Genomic DNA, 18,951 nt, shown 5'->3' on the forward strand with positions numbered 1-18,951 from the left:
GACATAAGGAAGAACTTCTTTATTGTCCGAGCCCCTAAGGTTTGGAATAGATTGACACCAGAGGTGGTTCAAGCACCTACTTTGAATGCCTTCAAGGGACATTTGGGTGTTTATCTTGCTGGAATCCTATGACCCCTGCTGACTTCCTGCCACTGGGGCAGGAGGCTGGACTCAAAATTCTTCTGAGGTTCCTTCCAGCCCTAATGTCTATAAATCTATGAATCTATGAACCATGGCTGAAAGAGACTTGGGGGTCATGACTGACCACAAGATAAACATGAGCCACCAATGCAATGTTGCAGCTGGTAAAGCATATAAATTCTAAAGACACCATTGCTCCTTACTTAATAAAGTGCGACCATGTCCAGATCATTTAGAAGCCAGGAAACACAAGTTTAGTGTCTTTCCCTTGGAAGTTATTGAGGTTTGTCTAGGTAAAATCCACCCCCTTGCCCCATTAGTTTTTCACAATAAGCACCATACCCAGATTCCTGGCAGCCCCAGGTGAACTTTTAGTATTGGGCCCCCATAACCAGAGATAATGATAATAATAATTTTAAAATTACCATTTTTGGGCCCCCTTTCTGTCCGAGCCCCAGGCAGCTGCCTGGTTCACCCAGCAATTCCAGCTCTGCCCACAATAGTTCCCTTCACCTTGAATCAGTGACAAAGCATCGATCATTTCAAGCAAACACATTTCACTGTGGAGGCAGAAAGATAAGAGAGACAAAGGGAAGAATCTGTGCCCTGACATCACCGGGATCCACTCTTTCTTCCCAGAACAATTTGTCTTGTCTGCCATCTTACATATGGATCTTGGATCAGCTTCATCAGTCATCTCCAGACTCATTGATGATTTCCCTATTTACTGGAAGATTGTTGTCTTGTATTGAGGGACTGACAATGACAAATCAGTGGAAAAGGATCCCAGAGGAAAATAGCTCCTGCCCTTTTATAATTTTTCAGTCCCCTCTCTGATCATGTCTCTTGCTTGGCCCAAATATGTGATTACAAACCCATGACAAGTGACTTTGTTGCTAATGAACTAATTCTTTTGTGAATGAGGCTACTGCTTAGAGCAATTTAGTATCAGAAGTGCAGTGGCCAAGTTTTGCTGATGACACTAAATTTTTGGGCACAGCGTCCACACTTGAGGACAGGCTAATGATCCAGGCTGACTTGGATAAGCTTAGTAAGTGGGTGGATAAAAACCTGATGATGTTCAATACCAATAAATGCAAGGTGTTCCACCTCGGGAAAAAAGAACCCGCAGCATGCTTATAGGCTTGGCAGTGCTACGCTCACTAGCACCACGGCTGAAAGAGACTCGGGGGTCATGATTGACCACAAGATGAACACGAGACACCAATGTGACATTGCAGCTGGTAAAGCAACCAAAACTCTGGCTTGCATCCATAGATGCTTCTGAAGTAAATCTCAGGATGTCATCCTTCCACTGTAATCAGCCTTGGTGAGGCTGCAGCTGGAGTACTGCATTCAATTCTGGGCTCTGCAATCCAAGAAGGATGTGGAGAAGCTTGAGAGAGTCCAGAGGAGAGCCACGTGCATGATCAAAGGGCAAGAGAGGAGGCCTTGTGATGAGAGACTGAGAGCCATGGGACTCTTCAGCCTGGTAAAGCGCAGGACCAGGGGGGATCTGGTGGCTGCCTATAGGTACATAAGGGGTATGCATCAGGATGTGGGAGAACATTTGTTCACCAGAGTGCAGGCACCTACTCTGGACACATTCAAGAAATGTTCAGATGCTTATCTTGCTGGGATCCTTTGACCCCAGCTGACTTTCTGCCCCTGGGGTGGGGGGCTGGACTTGATGGTCTTTGAGGTCCCTTCCAGCCCTAATGTCTATGAAATCTATGAAATCTTCTGGAATAAAGATGAAGTATTTTTCATTTGCATCACATCTGAACAAGCCTAGGATTTGGATATCAAACCTGAGGCAATGTTGAATGAAAGCAAGGATATAGAGGTGAATTCTAAGAAACTGCCCTAATTGCTGCTTATATATGATCAGGAAGATTGTGAAAGTAGAGAGAAATAAGGATAGTTGGATGTTTGGCCTTGTTTGTGTTTTCAAGAAAATCAGTTTTGTTTTCTTTCATTTGCCAAGGAGGAAGTTCAGGTACCAGTTAATCTACCTCTTCCATCCCTAACCCAGCTCCTTTCCTGACTCAATCCCAATTCATTGAGTCACATACAAGATTCTGGTCCTTTAATTTTTTTAAAATTCTTTCTTTTTACTTCTTCTACCTCTCCACACACACTTCATACAGCTTTTGATGATTCCTCCCTGATACCTGCAGCTCTAGATTGGCCCCCCTGTTACTGTGGAGGGAGGGAGGAAAGACACAGCCTGTATATTGGTCTTTTCTGTCTCTGAGCTACATGCCTCCCACCCCAGAGAAGGGATAGAGTCCTGGTTCCTGTCCATACTCCTATTCACCAGGCCCTCTAGTGGTAAGTTACAATTGTGCAAGTCTGAGAATCTATTATTTCTCTAAAACTGTCCTAACTTTAAGCTGGCCTAACATTCCACAGAGTTAAAATAGTTTAAAGATAATTGGTAAAACCACCCTAAAAACTAACTACTGCTGTGGAGTAGCTTTAACAATTGATAGAAAAATGGGAACTTGGATACTGAATTTAAAACAATTGATTAAAAATTCTGAAAGTGAAAAAAATCAGAAACGTGGTGGCTGAACACTACCAGGTCTTCCAGAACTCAAATGAACAAGCGCCCGAAAATAGGGTATGGAGCTGTATCATTAGAATCTTGCTGTCTAGAATCCTGCCAGAGAGGGCAATGAAACAAATTCCATATTAAACCATAAGCTGACTGGGGAAATGGTAGCTAATCAGCAGGGATCGTAGTTTTCTCTGATAAAAAAATCCCTAATATTCAGATTTTAAAAACCCCAAATCTACATTTTTCTATGATCAAAATGAACTGCCACCAATATATATAGGGTTGGATAGCCGATGATTGAGATGTCTGTAAATTAAAATGTGTTATAGAATGTGTTGTGCAGATGACTACATAATAGAACCAAGTATTGATAAATCTTCTAGCTGTTGTAATTTTTTGACTAAAGATAGGGTGCGTCTACATGTGCCATTAATGCGACTCAATAAACTCCAGAGCAGTTCATGCTGTAGTAAACTGCAGCTGGGCACAGCATCTACATATGAGCCTGGGATGACAGCAATTTGAGCTGCGGTGGAGGAAGCCCCTGACTGGTCAGGGTGACAGGGTACAATTTATATCCCTGGTCACAGACTACACGTGTGTTTTGGTGCAGTAAAGTACTTTGCCATAAGATAGTACTGTCCTCAGCAGTACTATCCTACAGCAGAATTAATTAGTTAACTGCACCCTAATACCGGTGCATATGTAGACTGTGGGCGCATCTACATGAGATGCTATGTCACCTTAGCAATAAGCTAGTGCACCATAGCTCATTGCTATGGAGATGTAGCATCACCAGGCACAAACTGTTTCAGTGATGCTACTGTGCAGTAGCAGTTAAAAATAAGTGTGTGGTGATGGGACTGCGCAGTAAGGCCCATTACTGAGCAGCCATTTAATGACTGTACAGTAACAGTAACAGCTGTGCAGTCCAGCACATGTGTAGATGCATTCTGTGATGCTTTACTGCAGAGCTAACTAGTCTACTCCACAATAAAGCACATGTATAAATGAACCCACAGTGACCAATAATGGTATAAAGCTGCTTAAACAACATAAGGTTTCAAATTGAGTTTGGATTTTGTCTTTCTTTTAATACTGGTATGGGGAAAGAACATGTATGCCTTCAGTTATCAGGAAGCTTATGAGCCATGGTAAATCCTCCCTTTTTTAACCTTATGGTGGCATTTAATCCTTTCCTGCTTTATATGTATTGTATGCAAGTCAGACTCTTACTCACTATACCTCAGCTTTCGTATCAATAAAATGGGCATACTAATGTCAATCATAATTATTTTGATATTTATTTGACACTGGAAAATACTTTGACATCTTCACATGAAAAAGAAAATCTTAACTGCTATTTTTCTTATAGGAAAATGATTGGTAGAAAAGAAACAACAAAAGAAAAGGGCTACACAGAATATAAGTTAAATGAAAAGATGTAGTAGCTTCGAATGTTATATAAAAAAATCAATAACAGGATTCTAGCTGTCTTCGCATTGGCATGTGTAGTTGGGATAACATTTCTGGAAAAGAAAATTAATTTGAACTGAAGCTAGACAAATCACATGTGTAGCTTAAAAATCTATAAGAGGAAAAAATAACCAACTCCTGGGCAGTTTCTACTTTCTACTGATCACCATTTAAAAAATCATCTTTTAAGGACACCATTTAATTATTTTGCAAATGTATCTCGCTGTACTGCTGTCATAATCTAGCATAGTTAGGATTGATGGGGTTATAAAAGGAAAAATATGGGCTTAGTTACATAAAGTCAAATGATTAAATCACCTAATAAAAATACACAGACATAAGCCTATTTTGTTGTAATACTGGGTACAAGAAGTACAATTGCCATTTCTAAATTGCATGCATCTTTCCCGCAGCTTTGTTCCTTAAGACAAATAATTTTGAATAAATGTTAGCATATGTTCTGTGTCAAAAAATGTCTAAATATTGTTATACATTATTTTTTTATAAAGTGAAAAAGACTTTGTAATCCATATGGTAAGGAGTGATCTTACTTCTGTACCATGCATTTTTTTAATTTGAAAGAAACAATTGAAGCTTCACTTCCTTCCTAATGCAGATCATATTTGTTGACCTCTGCTAACAACACAATGTTGTTGTGTGATGTTGTCACTTCCTTCACAGTGGCAAGTTGGCATTGTGACCATTGTCCCAGCAGCAGGGGTTCCTTGTGGAAGATCATAAAGGAGTGCCTGTGTCTGGCATATTTTAGAAAATGAAACTAAAATACACTGCTGTGATTTTGAATCTTGACTGACTAGGAGAACAGAATATAAAATAAGATGCCTTCAGTCAATAGGTATTACAGTCAAATATTTGGAAATTATCAGTGGTTCAGAAAAAAAAAATTGGAATCTTTTAATACACTTTCAAATATTACATTCTCTTTATTTTATGGTACGTTATTATAAGAAACTATGATAACTCCTGTGTAAAACTGACATGTTTGTTTTTTATTAATTTCTATTAGTTTACTTTGAAGGCATATTTTGCCTTCATTACAGGAAAAAACTCATTATAAAAATCTAAATCTAAATTCAGCAGTCACTCAGGTTACTTGAAATGTGTCTTTATTCTGCATTCTATTACTGAATAGCTTACTATTGAATAGCTAGAAAGGAATTATTATGACATAAAAATGGTTGAATCCATGTTCTTACTGAGGTCCATAAGAAATTTGATACTTTTCTTCGTTAATGATTTTCTTCTTTGAACTTACAAATCAAAATATGTGCTGAGATTATGAACGTTCCTTGTTCGTGAACAACTGTAGACACTCAAAATTCCTTCAGCGCTATTAAATTAGACTTTTCCAAACTGCTTAGTGCCATACAGCAAAATAATAATAATAAAAAAACCCTTCTTATTATTTGAATATTGTCTAAAGGCCTTTAGTTGTATAGGTATATGGTGCATAAACTATACAAACATGTCTTTCCTGCCCCCAATAACCTTACACTTTTAAAAACAAGATATGACAGATACAGAAGACAAATAGGTAAAAAATGGATGGGAAAATAAAGAGGTAATAAAAATAGTGGGATATAGTAGGCTATCTATAAAAATAGATTCAGTGAGTGAACATGAGCAGAGATCTTGGTTCTATCTGATAAAAAAATCCCCAATTTTTAATTTAAAAAAGTAACTCCAAATCCACATTTTTCTGTGCTTTTTTCTATAAAAGAAAAGGAGGATCCCTGGTGATCGGAAACCATTTCAAATTTGTAACACAACAGAAGTTCAGTACACATAAACCACTTTCAAAAAGGCCCAAACTGGTTTAAGATAAACCTGGATGGGTGTATTATCAGACTTAACTGATTTAGGTTAAACTGATTTATTGAACTTCTATCCCAGATTCCTCCAGTTTCAATTTAACTCACAATTTCCCAGCATCCCAGGTTGCTTTGCACTTCTCCCACAAACCACACCACTGCCACATGTGTGTGCTCGTCTTGGCCCAAGCTGTCTGCTCCAGCTGAGCAGGCAAGTGCTCCAGTGGATTCCCACCCACTCCTCCTCCCTGGCCAGATTAAAAAGTGAATGTCTGTTCTCTTACCAATAAGCGAGTGAAATACCCATGGATGTTGCTTTTGTGTTCACTTGCTTATCGGTTCAATCTATGCTGTTCAGGCTAACCTGTGAAGATTGAATCAGTTCAGCCTTGGGATTTTTAACTCTTGGTATTTAGCCCAGATAATTTTAACATATATCATGGTACTGCCATAAGGGTTGATGCTGCTTTTTAGAACGATCTCAAATCTCGTTGTGCAAAATATTCTGGGGTCTACAGTCTCCTCCCATTGTCCTGACATGGCCAAGCCACACCAACCTACTCTGCTTGATAGTAGTTCCTAGGTTTGTCAGTCCTATGTACTCCAGCACCTCTGTGTTTGGCTTTTTGTCTTCATAGATTTCATAGATTCCATAGACACTTGGGCTGGAAGGGACCCCAGAGGATCATCGAGTCCAGCCCCCTGCCCCAGGGGCAAGAAGTCAGGAGGGATCATAGGATCCCAGCAAGATAAGCATCCAAATGTGTCTTGAAGGCGTTCAAAATGAATGCTTGAATCGCCTCCGGTGGCAGTCTATTCCAAACCTTGGGGGCTTGGACAGTAAAGAAATTCTTCCTTATGTCCAGCCTGAATCAGTCACAGTGGAGTTTGTGACTGTTTGATCTTGTCATCCCTTGGGAGGTTCTGGTGAACAGACGTTCCTCCATATCCTGATGAGCACCCGTGATAAACTTATCAGTGGCCACCAGATCACCCCTGAGCCTGTGCTTTTCCAGGCTGAATAGCCCCATTGCTCTCAGCCTTTCATCATAAGGTCTGTTTTCCTGACCTCGGATCATGCACGTGGCTCTCCTGTGGACTCTCCCAAGCTTTTCCACATCCTTTTTGAATTGTGGAGCCCAAAACTGGGCACAGTAGTCCAGATGCAGCCTCACCAAGGCCGAGTACAGCTGAGTACAGTATAGGCCCCAGGACAGAGCCTTGTGGGACCCCACTGGTCACAGCGCACCAAGACAATTGGCTCCCATCGGCCACCACCCTCTGGGTCCTACTGCAGAGCCAGTTCCCCACCCAGTGGATCCTGGTGACATCGAGGCCACAGTTAGCCAGTTTAGCCAAGCAGTGATTGTGGGATACCAGAAGGCTTTTTTAAAGTCGAGGTATACAACGTCTATCTCTTCCCCCTTGTCTAGGTGATACGTCACCTGGTCACCCCTCCCCAGGATAGAGGCCAGGCTGATGGGCTGTATTTCCATGTGTGTTTCTGTAATAGCCTGAAAATCCTTAGCTGCTTTTCTGATTCTATTACTCAGTTCAGTCTGAATGTCAAGATTCCTGCTGATTGTAGAACCCAAGTAACAAAAGCTATGGACAACACCAAGAAATTTACCCTCCAGAGTGATGTCATATATTGGGTCTTCCACCCCTTGATACATAATTACAGTCTTCTTGAGACTAACTGCCAACTCAAAGCTCTTGCATGTCTCAGAAAATCTGCCCAAGAGATTCTGCAGAGAAGATTCACTGTGGGCAATCCAGGCTGCATCATCTACGAACAGGAAATCTCTCAGAACTAGCTCTTTCACTTTGGTCTTATTATCCAATTACTTCTCTGTCATTTCAGTGTCAGGCCATTGACAGTGTTCTCATATCCCAGGCTTTTACCTATGGCATGCTTCAGGAAGTTCTTGTTATTTCTTGCATTTTGCATTGTCTGTGAAGCTTTGAGCTGGTGATTTTGTGGAATCCTTGGGAAAATGGCTTTCTGCAAATGCAGGAGACTGGACCCAGGGGCACAGATTCTTATATTACTAAAACTCTTTGGAAATAATAAGGATTTAGAAAAGACTTGTATCAGCACAATGATACTGCAAAAACAGATTTGCTCCATAAAAATAGTGTAAAATGGACTTCAGTAGGGCCAAGAATTCACTAGAGTTGTCATTTGAGACACAGGTTCATTTAGATATTATTCAGTTTACCTGTGTCAGACTAGAAATCAATTGTATTAGGATGAAGGGAAATATTAAATAATGTATGTTTCACCAGGTGAACAGTCCCAATAATATGAAAGCAGATAGGCATAGAGAATGAACAGAAATTTGGTTCTTTAGCCTGGTATGAATGCATAACTATACAACGAGCAAAATCCAAAATCTACTAAAATTTCCATTTATTTCAGTGGTTCTAAATCAGGCCTAAAATAAAGATATTCTCCGCCAGCAAAAGAACACTTTTCTCTAGGGAAGTGGGACAATACACTTGGGAGAAACTTGATCACCAGAGATCCTATTCTTCTCTGATAACACCCCCCCCCCATTATATATATGTGTGGCATTTCATTTTAATCCTGGAAAAAGGTGGATTTTGGGGGGGGGGTGGGGGGGTTATAACCAAAAATGTGTGTGGGCTGGGAGATTTATCAGAGAAAACCAGGATTCCTGTTGATGATGACTAACTTTATGCCAGTATCAACCAAATTACAAACACCAAAATTCCAAATCCTTTCTAACATATGCATGTGCTAGACAAATATTTAGAAGAGGAATTATAGATGTTACTCCTATTTCAGGCAGCTCATTTTCATCCATTGGCTCTGGTCACAGCTCAAGGGCTGAGTCCAGACATGCAGGCATGTAGGGTTTGTGATGCTGCAAACCTCTTTGTGGGATAAAATGTGCCCTGCTGCAAAATTGCAGTGCAGGGGCAAAATCCGCTACCAGATTTTCCCATCAGCAAAAAACCAAAACAAAACCAAGAAAAAAAGCATTCAGTGAAACAAACGGAGACTTGGCCCTTCAGGGAGATGATTTGGCTGCTGGCCAGAGTGTCTCTACTATTTCATTTGTGCCCCACCTCCTCCAGCACACCAGGAACTGGGACAAGTAGAGAAAGGGCAGTTTTATACTGCAAAAAGATTTTAATACGTCCTTACCCTGTGTAAAATTTTGTTGCCTAAATTACCAAAGAAACCAAAAGAGACTGATAATTATTACATGCCAGTTGAGCTGAAAACAACCAGAGAGACTGAGATGAGAAATATTAATTAGGAAGTTAGAATTTCAGTAACACTATTAGAGACCAAATGGAAAAGTTGTTAAATAAAATATAGAGCCAAGGGTTATGCATGTATTTGTGGTAGAGGAGTTTACTTTACACTGAAATTAATGCTCCTGTCTCTTAGATACGTGGTTTCAGGTAGTTGTCTCCCCACTAGACAATCAGGATCAAGCTGGATTGTGACAGATGGAGGCATTTGCTGTTGTGCTAAGGCTCCTCTTTGAGATAATGGAGAGCTATACACCCCTGACATGAAAGAGAGTCTGTCTCCAGAGGTGCTGAAAGATTTCCCCCAGGGAAAAAATATGACTCATATGGTTCTGTAGGAAAAAATAGGATGAAGCTCCAGGGGTGTATGAGGCTTACAATTGAAAGAATAGGAAAACTATGTTTTGTGTATTACACAGTTTATTTGTGCCAGTGAGATCAGACAGTGAGCAACAGGACAACCAACTTTATTGAACAAATAAAAAGCTTAACTGAATGTTTTTTCAAACAAAACAGCAGTCAACACAGGAGATAAATACAGTATGGAATTACACCACCTACTGGTAGGATTGTATAACACATACATAACAATATATGACATCATGACTAGGGACAGGAATTACACATAGATCACTATAAATGACCAGAAACAAGTTTAAATCTGTAACACAACAGAAGTTCAGTGCACATAAACCACTTTCAAAACGGCTGAAACCGATTTAAGATAAACCTGGATGGATGTAGTATCAGATTGAACTGATTACGGCTAAATCAGTGTACTGAACTTCTGTCCCAGATCCCCATGCCTGAAGAGGGGAAATACAGTTACAGCCCCAGGCCTGGTTGCATTAGTTTAGATTAGATTAGGTGTGCCAGGCATACGGCCTGTGGGCTCCATCTAGACTAAGAAGATGGAGCATCCAGCCCATGGTGCTATTAATGCCCCTGCCATGGTGGCATTAATCCCTGCAGTGCTGGTATGGATCCAGAACCCAGGAAATTAAAGCCTCTTCTCCCCACCCCTGAAAAGTTATTCCAGGATTTTGCAAAGGAGGCTGTGAGGGCAGCAAGCAGAGCTGCAGGGGTGGCTACATATCTCATTCCCAGCATCCCCACCCTGCTGGGGCAGGGTGATTGCACCATAGAAACAGCAGTTGGGGACATTTAAAAAAATTTCCAAGCATGTAAGAATTTCCCCCCACTCCATTTCCCTCCTGCTCAGAGGCATGTCACTTCCTCTCTTCCCTGCTTCCTTCTCTGCTCCTCTCCTCTCCCCCTTTGCTCATCTGCCACTGCTACAGTCCCCAGTGTCCCGGGGGTAAGAGGAGCTTCAGAACTTCTCCAGCCAGGCTGGGGGAGGCATGGCAAGTGGGCTAAGTGGCAGTGATGACAGGTAGCAGGTTCCTCTTCCCTGTTTCTACTCCCAGGCTAGTGGAAAATTCCTGGAAAACCAAGCAGGGAGAGGGATCCTGCCCGCCTGCCACCACCCGGGCTGAGTGTGACCCCTGCAGAGCCCTACTGGATCAGGACAGGAGCTTCCATCACCCCCAGGACAATGAGGACGCAGCAGCAGCAGGCAGGGGAGAGGGGAATGGGAAGGGAAGGGCTGGGGAAGGGAGAGGATGTGCCTTTGAGCATGGAGGGGAATGGAGAGGGGGGATTCTTACCTTTGGGGGCTTGCAAATGTTCTCAACTGCTGCTTCTGCCACATGGTCAGAAAGGGTTATACAGCCACTCCACTGCGAGCCCTCTAGATTCACACCTGCCCCCTCCATCAGCCATGGAAATTAGGACTTATAGTTGCCCTGGGCAATTAAGATTGGTGGCAGGGAAAAAGGGGTGGTGGAGGAAATGATCAACAGCATCATTAACTCCCTGAGTTCCTGACCCACACTGGAACAACAGCTGTAGCATCACCAAAATTGCCCATAGATTGACTGGCTAGTGCAGTCTGCAGCTGTTTCATGAGAAGCCCTATGTTTTGGAGCTAGTCCATGAGAAGCCCTGTAGCACACATACGGCTTGCAGGACCCAACAACTTTTACACTCCTTACTTAGACTGACAAAACAGAAGCTGAGTGGGGGATCTCTCAGTGGCAAAACTCTGTGCTTCATGTCAATTAAGTTTAAGGTAAGAGGCTGGGGTGGTGGGGGTGCTAAGGTCACAAGTTGAAAGCTGTAGCGGAAGTGCTAACAGAGTGGTCATGCCAGATTTCAACAAATCTGCAAATTCTGTTAAATACCTTGTCACAAAGGCATGAAAAAAGGAAAAGTTCAAGGTAAAACCTACCTAGCTTTCTTAGTTCAAACCTTACTTACTTATGTCTATACTTAAGAATGAGAATTGGTGCTATTCCATCAATTGATGCCTAAATCTAGGCTGCTAGATAAGGGCTCAGATAGTCATGAACCTGAATGTAAAGTCTGGAGCAGGCACCCCTTGTGATATGGAAATCAATCCCACACTTAAATTTGCTGGGTATGTATTCTGGCTTTACATAGATTTTCCATACTTTGGTGTGTGCAGATATCCAGTTACCTGGGCAAAATAGAAAATGACATGGATCAAAGATCACAGATCAGGACAAAAGATAGCGTAGTTAAGTGCATCAGCAGATTTGTTACTCCTCTTGATGATGTTTTAAAAAGGTGTATTTTAATTGGGCCCAATTCTGTTCTAATTTAAAAAACTGCTGTTCATGTGGAGTAAATCTACTGTCTTCAGTGCAACTATGCTACTATTATTTTATTTGAAATGGAATAATAATTTGGTCATTAGAAATGTTGGTATTTAATTTCAATTTTCTTCTGCTATTTTAAAAGGGTATATCCATTTGCAGCCTGACTTACCTAAACCAAAAAAATACATGGAAGAATAAATTTACCATGTTTTTGCTTGCCTGTCACACTTTGGAATGTAATTTAAAAAGTGCAAACAGAATCCAGGAGTTATATTTAGTTTCTAAATTGGCATTTAGTTGGAGCACAGTATTCACAATTGCCTTTCAATTTCCTGTTAGTCTGTCTCATGGTATAGCTGTCCAGTGACTTTCAGATGTAACCTTTGCTTGAGCCATGGTGCATTGCTGTAGAAAGATCTTTAGCTAATAAGGTAACATTCTGCACAGGACAGTCTGTACTCTTAACAATAATGTGTGTGCATGCATTTGTGTAGGGGAAAAATGAAAGAACAAAGGGTTTCATAGGGTTTTCTTTCTTTTATATCAAAAAGCCAGAACATAATCACAAAGGTACTTGTTACGTGGCATTTCATGATGCTAGGACAGTAGTAGAGCAATGTGTTAATTTTTGTTGTGTAATTTGTAATTTCATTTATTGTGAGGTCATTAATGAGTCCTGGAAAAGACTGTTAATAAGTAATACATTAACCTCTCTGTTTTCAGCTTAAATTAAATTAAATAATACAGTAACCAGTAAGAAGTTTCAACTACCAATTTTCCAATTTGCTTTTAAAACAGAAGGCTTGTTAAGAACATACCCTATAGTTTAAATTGAAGGCAGATTGCTTTTTTTCTCCATAGCATCTGCGTTTCTAAAAACAAATTGACAAAGATCAAATTTTGTCCATGGGCCTGTGTACACTGCTTGTTTTTATAAAACAAGAGGAGTGGAAAAGTGCATTTCCATTCAAATGAATGACCTTCCATATAAGAAACAAACTATGCAATTTGGTTCCTTTTAGGCAAAGAGCAGAGGAAAGCAACTGCAAGCTTTTATTTAATTTTTATGCCTTTTTACTATGCTTTATTACTGAAGTGAAATAATTCAGGAATGTATTAAATGTGTATGTAATTTTTTTTTTCTAATTTTAATGTGAGAATTACCCTTAGAACTATACTTACACAGTATGCAGAATATAGCAAATTTGTGTCAGAGTTAACAAACCTATGAGGAGATATCAAAGTTTATGCATCATACTTCAAGTAAAATCTCTATCAGTGGGATATTTTCTTTTTAACCTGCATGGAGGGGACTGGGAGTGGAAGGATGTGTTAGCTGTCTTGTGCTTATTCATTATTTTTACTTCTTACCTTCTATAAATGAAGGAACCAGTTAAAACTGTTCACTCTGTACTTTAAAATATTATTTGCTATTATTTGTTTTTGCAGTCCTGTGCCTTTTAAGCTTTTACTTTGGGACATTACTTAGAATAATTTTAAAGACTCCATTGACAACATTTTTTATGTTTTACATAATCTGCTTTAGTGAGTTTTTAAAGCTTTTAGTTTTGTCTCACTGGGGCTAAAGTTTTCCATTTTAGATTCGATTTTGCAAATATGCTATGTTTCATGTTTTTGTGTAGGCAGCTAATTTACAACATGCAGCCTCTCCACAAAATAATGTTTTGATTGGTTACTCCATAATTTGAAATTTGTACTTCAGCATGAAGGGGAAAAGAAGGCCTCTTAAAATGGCACCAACTTAATGTTCTTATCTAGGAAAGCACATAGCATATATTTACGTTGATCTTCTGTTTAAATCTCATTGAAATAAATGGGAATTAAAGCATTATTTAAATGAACTGTGTTTAGAAATGGTTTCTTAAATCAGTGGCAGTGGTGGCAGCAGTCCCTCAGTTTGAGGATGAGCTCCACCATGGCTCTATGATGGCTTTTGAGGTGATTTCTTGAATCAGTGCCAATAAGAATATATTTTGAGATAAAAGCAATCCATTTGTTATAAGAATACATTTCAGTTAATGCTATTGATGCAAGCCACCATGTGTTCCTATCTGCACATAGTGGTCAGGATCATGAGTATAGCTTTACAGATAGCCATTCAAGGATGCTACTGAGAAATGTCTCCAAGCTGAGATAATACCTTAGATCTGCATGGGTTTGATTCTAAAACAGATTTTGCAACTTTTTAAATAACAAAAATATTTGCCTTAATTACTTGTACTAAGAACTCATCACTTCAGAACCCAGAATAGCCTTAGGAGATTCTGGTGGGTTGTAGGACACTTAGATTTAAACCATGCTTTCTAATCAAAAAAAGTGTGATGAGTTAAAACGTGCTTAAGTGACGGCCTTAATTTTGGTGTTGGTGTTGGCTGTTTTTCTGTATCTGATTGTATTGTGGACAGTCCTAGGAGAGGAAGATTTTACAGATGAGAAAATGCCAAAAAAGTTAGACGCCGGAATGCCTAAATCCTATTATGGAATTTTAAACTTGATCTGAAAATCCTGTCCAATCAATGGACAGTTTCCATTGATTTCCATCAATGTCAGATCAGGTCTCCAGACCTCTATAATCCTAATCCAGGCAATATACGAATACATAAGTACAGACTGCAATTAGGATCTAAACTTGCAGCTGAGTTTAAAGTAAGGTGAATTGGACAACAGACTTTTTGTAGTAATATAATTTCTTCTGTTTGATATATTAAAATGCAGTCATTCCCTGGACACTTTGCATTAAATATATTTTATCCACACTGACAAAAATCTATTGAAAAACCAATTCTGCTCCATTATGTCTCTTTACAGAGCATCATGTAGAACCCCGTACTTGGGATGTGTGGCATAAACTAAATATAAAGCAGCATGGTCTAATATGGCAATATCTCAGGAATGCATCAGAACTACAAATTTAACATATTTTTAGCACAGTTACCACTATCAACCCACAGCTGAACATAGGACTACCCATGTCTTACATCTTCTCCACTATTTGTTTTTTCCTATGGTCCTGCTGTTCTCGATTATTTTCCAAGTTCTCTCTCTCCACAATGTTGCTTTGTCTTTTCTGCTGGGGTTTCCAGCCCTTGGCATGCATTCCAGAACTGTTTTCATCAATCTGTCGTCTTTTTCTTTCAGCAAGCCTTCATTGTCAGTACATTGTCATTTGTTGCTCTGGATCTTCTCACTTGTCTTACTTCACGCTGCAGTACAATTCATTCATTCATTCTGTTTCTGATCCAGGAACATAAATCCTAACATGGTTGCTCTTTTTCTTTTAGACTACGTGGAGTAATGCAAGCTTGGGATGTTTCTCCAGGTTATTTCCAGGATATAAAATGTCTGAAAAAGTTGCCATGTTTGACACAAATATCGTACTGTAATTATAAAATTAAACCTGACAGGTAAAATTTACCCCATACAGGGCACATCTACATGAGATATTTACTACATAGTTGACTAAATAATTGCACAGTAAATGTCTCAGCGTCCATGTGTGTGCCCATATTAGGGCTCACAAGATGAATAAACTGGGAAACGGGGTAATACGGCCCTGTGCCCAGCCCCTTGCAGCAGCTGTGCTCCCCCAGCCCGGAGCCCAATGCCAGCAATCCCCAGGGCCTCTCGGATTGTGCAGTGCGGCCCGATGGCGTGGATATGGCAATGGACATGGACTGAGCTGCGGGTTAGGGCCGCCGCCCTGCGCAGCCCCCATGCCCTGCCCCAGATATTTATATCTGTACCACTTCTGATATAAAAAAAAAAGGAAAAAAAATAAAGCTTGGAAAACCGCAAAAAACAAACAACCCCCCCAAAATAAACAAAAAAACCCTTGCATTTACAAGTACTACCTTGCTGCAGTGCATGTGTAGATGCTGACCTGCCAGCTAGCCCCACAGTGAAGCCCCCTCATGCCCCAGCCAGCCCCACTGCAGCACATTGAGCCCAATCAGAGCAGCCCTGGGCTGGCAGGCTGTTCCTCCTAGACTGCTGCCAGCTGGGACTGCTGTAACTTGGCTCAGTGTGCTGCATCTCAGGTGCACGTGTAAACTGAGGGCATACCTGGGAGCTTCCCAGGAGCAATATGCTCCACAGTTTATTGCTGTGCACTAATGGCACATATAGATATGTCCACAGAGAGTGAACACAAGTCATATGCACAACTCATGTCCCCTTAAAAGCTTTGAAAAAAGAGTTTAAGTAAGGTTCAAGGTGTATTTGGGCTTTGAACAAAACTTTTGCACAGATACAAATTTTACCTCAATATCACCCTATTGTAACCAGATATCATTATTTTCTTGGGTTCCCCTGCCATAAATCATCTTCTGGAGTGAGGTGCCTAAGCTAGGTTAGTTGCAAAGGAAGTCCTCAGTTTTTTCCATTCCAATTCTTTTGTTCACTTGAACACCCCTCACCCCCCCACCACAACCCCTCACTTACACACACACACACACACACACACACACAGAGAGAGAGAAATCAGAAGATGATGTTTTGTCACAAGAGCAGTTTTCTAGAAAAAAAATTAAAAACACCTTTTAAAAAACAAAAACAAAACCAAAAGAACAAAAACAAAAGAACAGTATGGGGACTGGGATTGTTGGCTACCTACCTGAAAGGCCCCTAGGAGTTTGGTATTGCAACCCTAAAAATTGCACTGAGATCTGTATGAGTAGATTTCTACATCCAAAGGAAGCCCCGTACAAACCAACAGAACTCTGCAGGGACATAGAGTTCTGCCTGTACAAAGCTCCATGCAAAATCCCTGAGGGTGTGAAAAAGCATTCACAGTACCCAGTTTAGTTTGATGCTTAGTTTAAACTCCTTAAAACTAAACCAGGAGGAATATGTGCACATATTCACTGCCCCTGGGAGAGGTAAGTCACTTGGGGTGAGGGGACGGGGCTGACAGGATTTGGGGAGGATATGTGTTTGGGGTTGCTATTGGGTCCAGGGGGGGCAGAGCTTGGCAGGTCTGGAGGAGGATTGGTTTGTTTGGAGGGGGGTTTCCTGGTCCAGGGTTGTGGGGGCTAAAAATAGCCCAGTTAGGGTTGCGGGACGGCGGGGATTGGAACAGCATAGCTCCTGGACTTGGGTGATTTGATCCCATTTTAGATTTGGTTAACCCAGGCTGAGCTAAAGTTAGTTCACCTCCTGAGATGCATGCCATTTTAGGGTAATTTAAGTCTTGTTAATGCCTGCATGCCTGGCCACTTAGATCAACCGAACCCCAGTTTGGTCAATCTAAATGCAACGCTTGTACATACCCATAGCCTGCAAAGGCTTTAAGCATGTACCCAACTTTATGTATGTGAGAAATTCCATTAGCTTCCATGCAATTACACAAAAGTATACATTTTAGTCATACAGTTTTGCAGGCTCAGGGTCAAAAATTGTAAACCTTTTGGAGCGGAGACTATTTTTAACCAGCACTACTAATTAGTTAATGGATATAGAGCATATTGAAAATGTAAAATCTCCTATAATTATGTGATGTGAATGGAAATCAGTGGAAGATGTAGCAGGGTTATTTCAAACTTAGAGAAGGAAAACTTTTTTTTACTTTTAATACTGTTTAAATATTTTGGCTTCGTAGCCATCTACAACTGCCATACCTTAATTATCTCATAAAGTTACTAAGTTGATAAGCATTCTGTGAAGTCTTAGGTTCTACTATATTCTCAGTCTTTACAAACAGTAGATCAAACTTTCTAGAGGTATTTGCAATTGAGCTATTACAGGTTAAGCTACTTGGTACCCTCTGGAATATACAATAGTATTTCCTAAGTAGACTTATAGCTTTATTCTGCACTCCTTACTCAACTGAGTAGCTTCACTGAATTCAGTGCGTTTAGTATAGGGAGGAATTTTTTTCTGTGGACAATTTATAGGTCATATCTGCATTTGACTCTAGAATTGGTTGAAATATAATGATTTATCTTTGCATTAAGAATTCTATTAATATTAAAAAAAGAGGAAAAATCTTGACCTCCTCAATTGAACATTTTTACAAATTCATATGTATCTGCTACTCATATAACATTTATTTTTTTCTTAAAAATTTGGGATTGAAGGATCCTGAATGGTGAAGAGGGTTGGCACTGGGCTGAAAAGCCTTTCTGGTCCAAGTTATTGATTTGAATCTCAACCAGGTTGGTGCTGATCCAAGTTCTGAGTATGTGAGGGCTCTTCAGTGCTTTATGCAAAATTAATTGGTGATCTCAGCCAGCTCCTGGTGGACCAGTGTTCACAAAACAAATATAAAATCCCCACAACAAACAATAAAAGTGTCATCTTAATTGTCACTAGTTGGCACTGCTGGTTGGCAGCCTGCATCAGGGAAACCAATGACTGCATGGGTCATAAAGAGTGGATTTCATTCTCCGCACCTGTGAAAAATATATAATTAAACAAAGCCCTGCCATCAGCATAGTTTGTCTAGCACCAATTATATTCTCATTGCAGAACAGGCACATGCTGTGTTAAAATAAATAATACTTAGCATTATAGGAACAAGTGGCATAGATGACTAGTCCTCCTATGCAGGAATACTGTGCAAAGGGAAGAAATAATACCGGATACATATGTGGTGGACTTACCAGGCTTCACTCAGCTCTCTGGGCTTAGAAGATTGCAAATTGGATTAGTGAGGCAAACCCCACCAATCAGAGACAGGCAGAGAAAGAGCCAGGAGGCAAGGCCACTCCCTCTGTACTCTAAAGGGGGATAGCAGGGGGTAGGAGTCAACTTAATTGGAAATTGCAGTTGCAGCCCCCCTAATTGGCTCATTTTCAATCTGGGGGTGGAGTCCCAGAAGGGGATATAAGCAGCTGTGCGCTGAGCATGTGGCCCAGTCAGTGAGAGACAAAGAAGAAGGAAGAGGTCCCAGGGCCAAGAAGATCTGGGAGAGCTGCCTGGAGGGTGTATCTGATTGCCCAGAAGAGCCCAA

General features: G+C 40.5%; 1 long non-coding RNA gene across 1 annotated transcript in view; it reads right to left on the bottom strand.

The window, feature by feature from the left end:
- The window catches only part of LOC109306161, a 14,870-nt gene extending 10,602 nt beyond the window's left edge, over positions 1 to 4,268 (bottom strand). Inside the window, exon 1 of the long non-coding RNA XR_002099875.1 lies at positions 4,258 to 4,268. This is a non-coding gene — a long non-coding RNA (uncharacterized LOC109306161). The remainder of the gene's footprint in view (positions 1 to 4,257) is intronic.
- Between the last annotated feature and the right edge of the window lie 14,683 nt (positions 4,269 to 18,951).

The sequence above is a fragment of the Crocodylus porosus genome, unplaced genomic scaffold (genome assembly GCF_001723895.1).
Source record: "Crocodylus porosus isolate Cpor-Errol unplaced genomic scaffold, CroPor_comp1, whole genome shotgun sequence".
Taxonomy (NCBI): Eukaryota; Metazoa; Chordata; order Crocodylia; family Crocodylidae; genus Crocodylus; species Crocodylus porosus.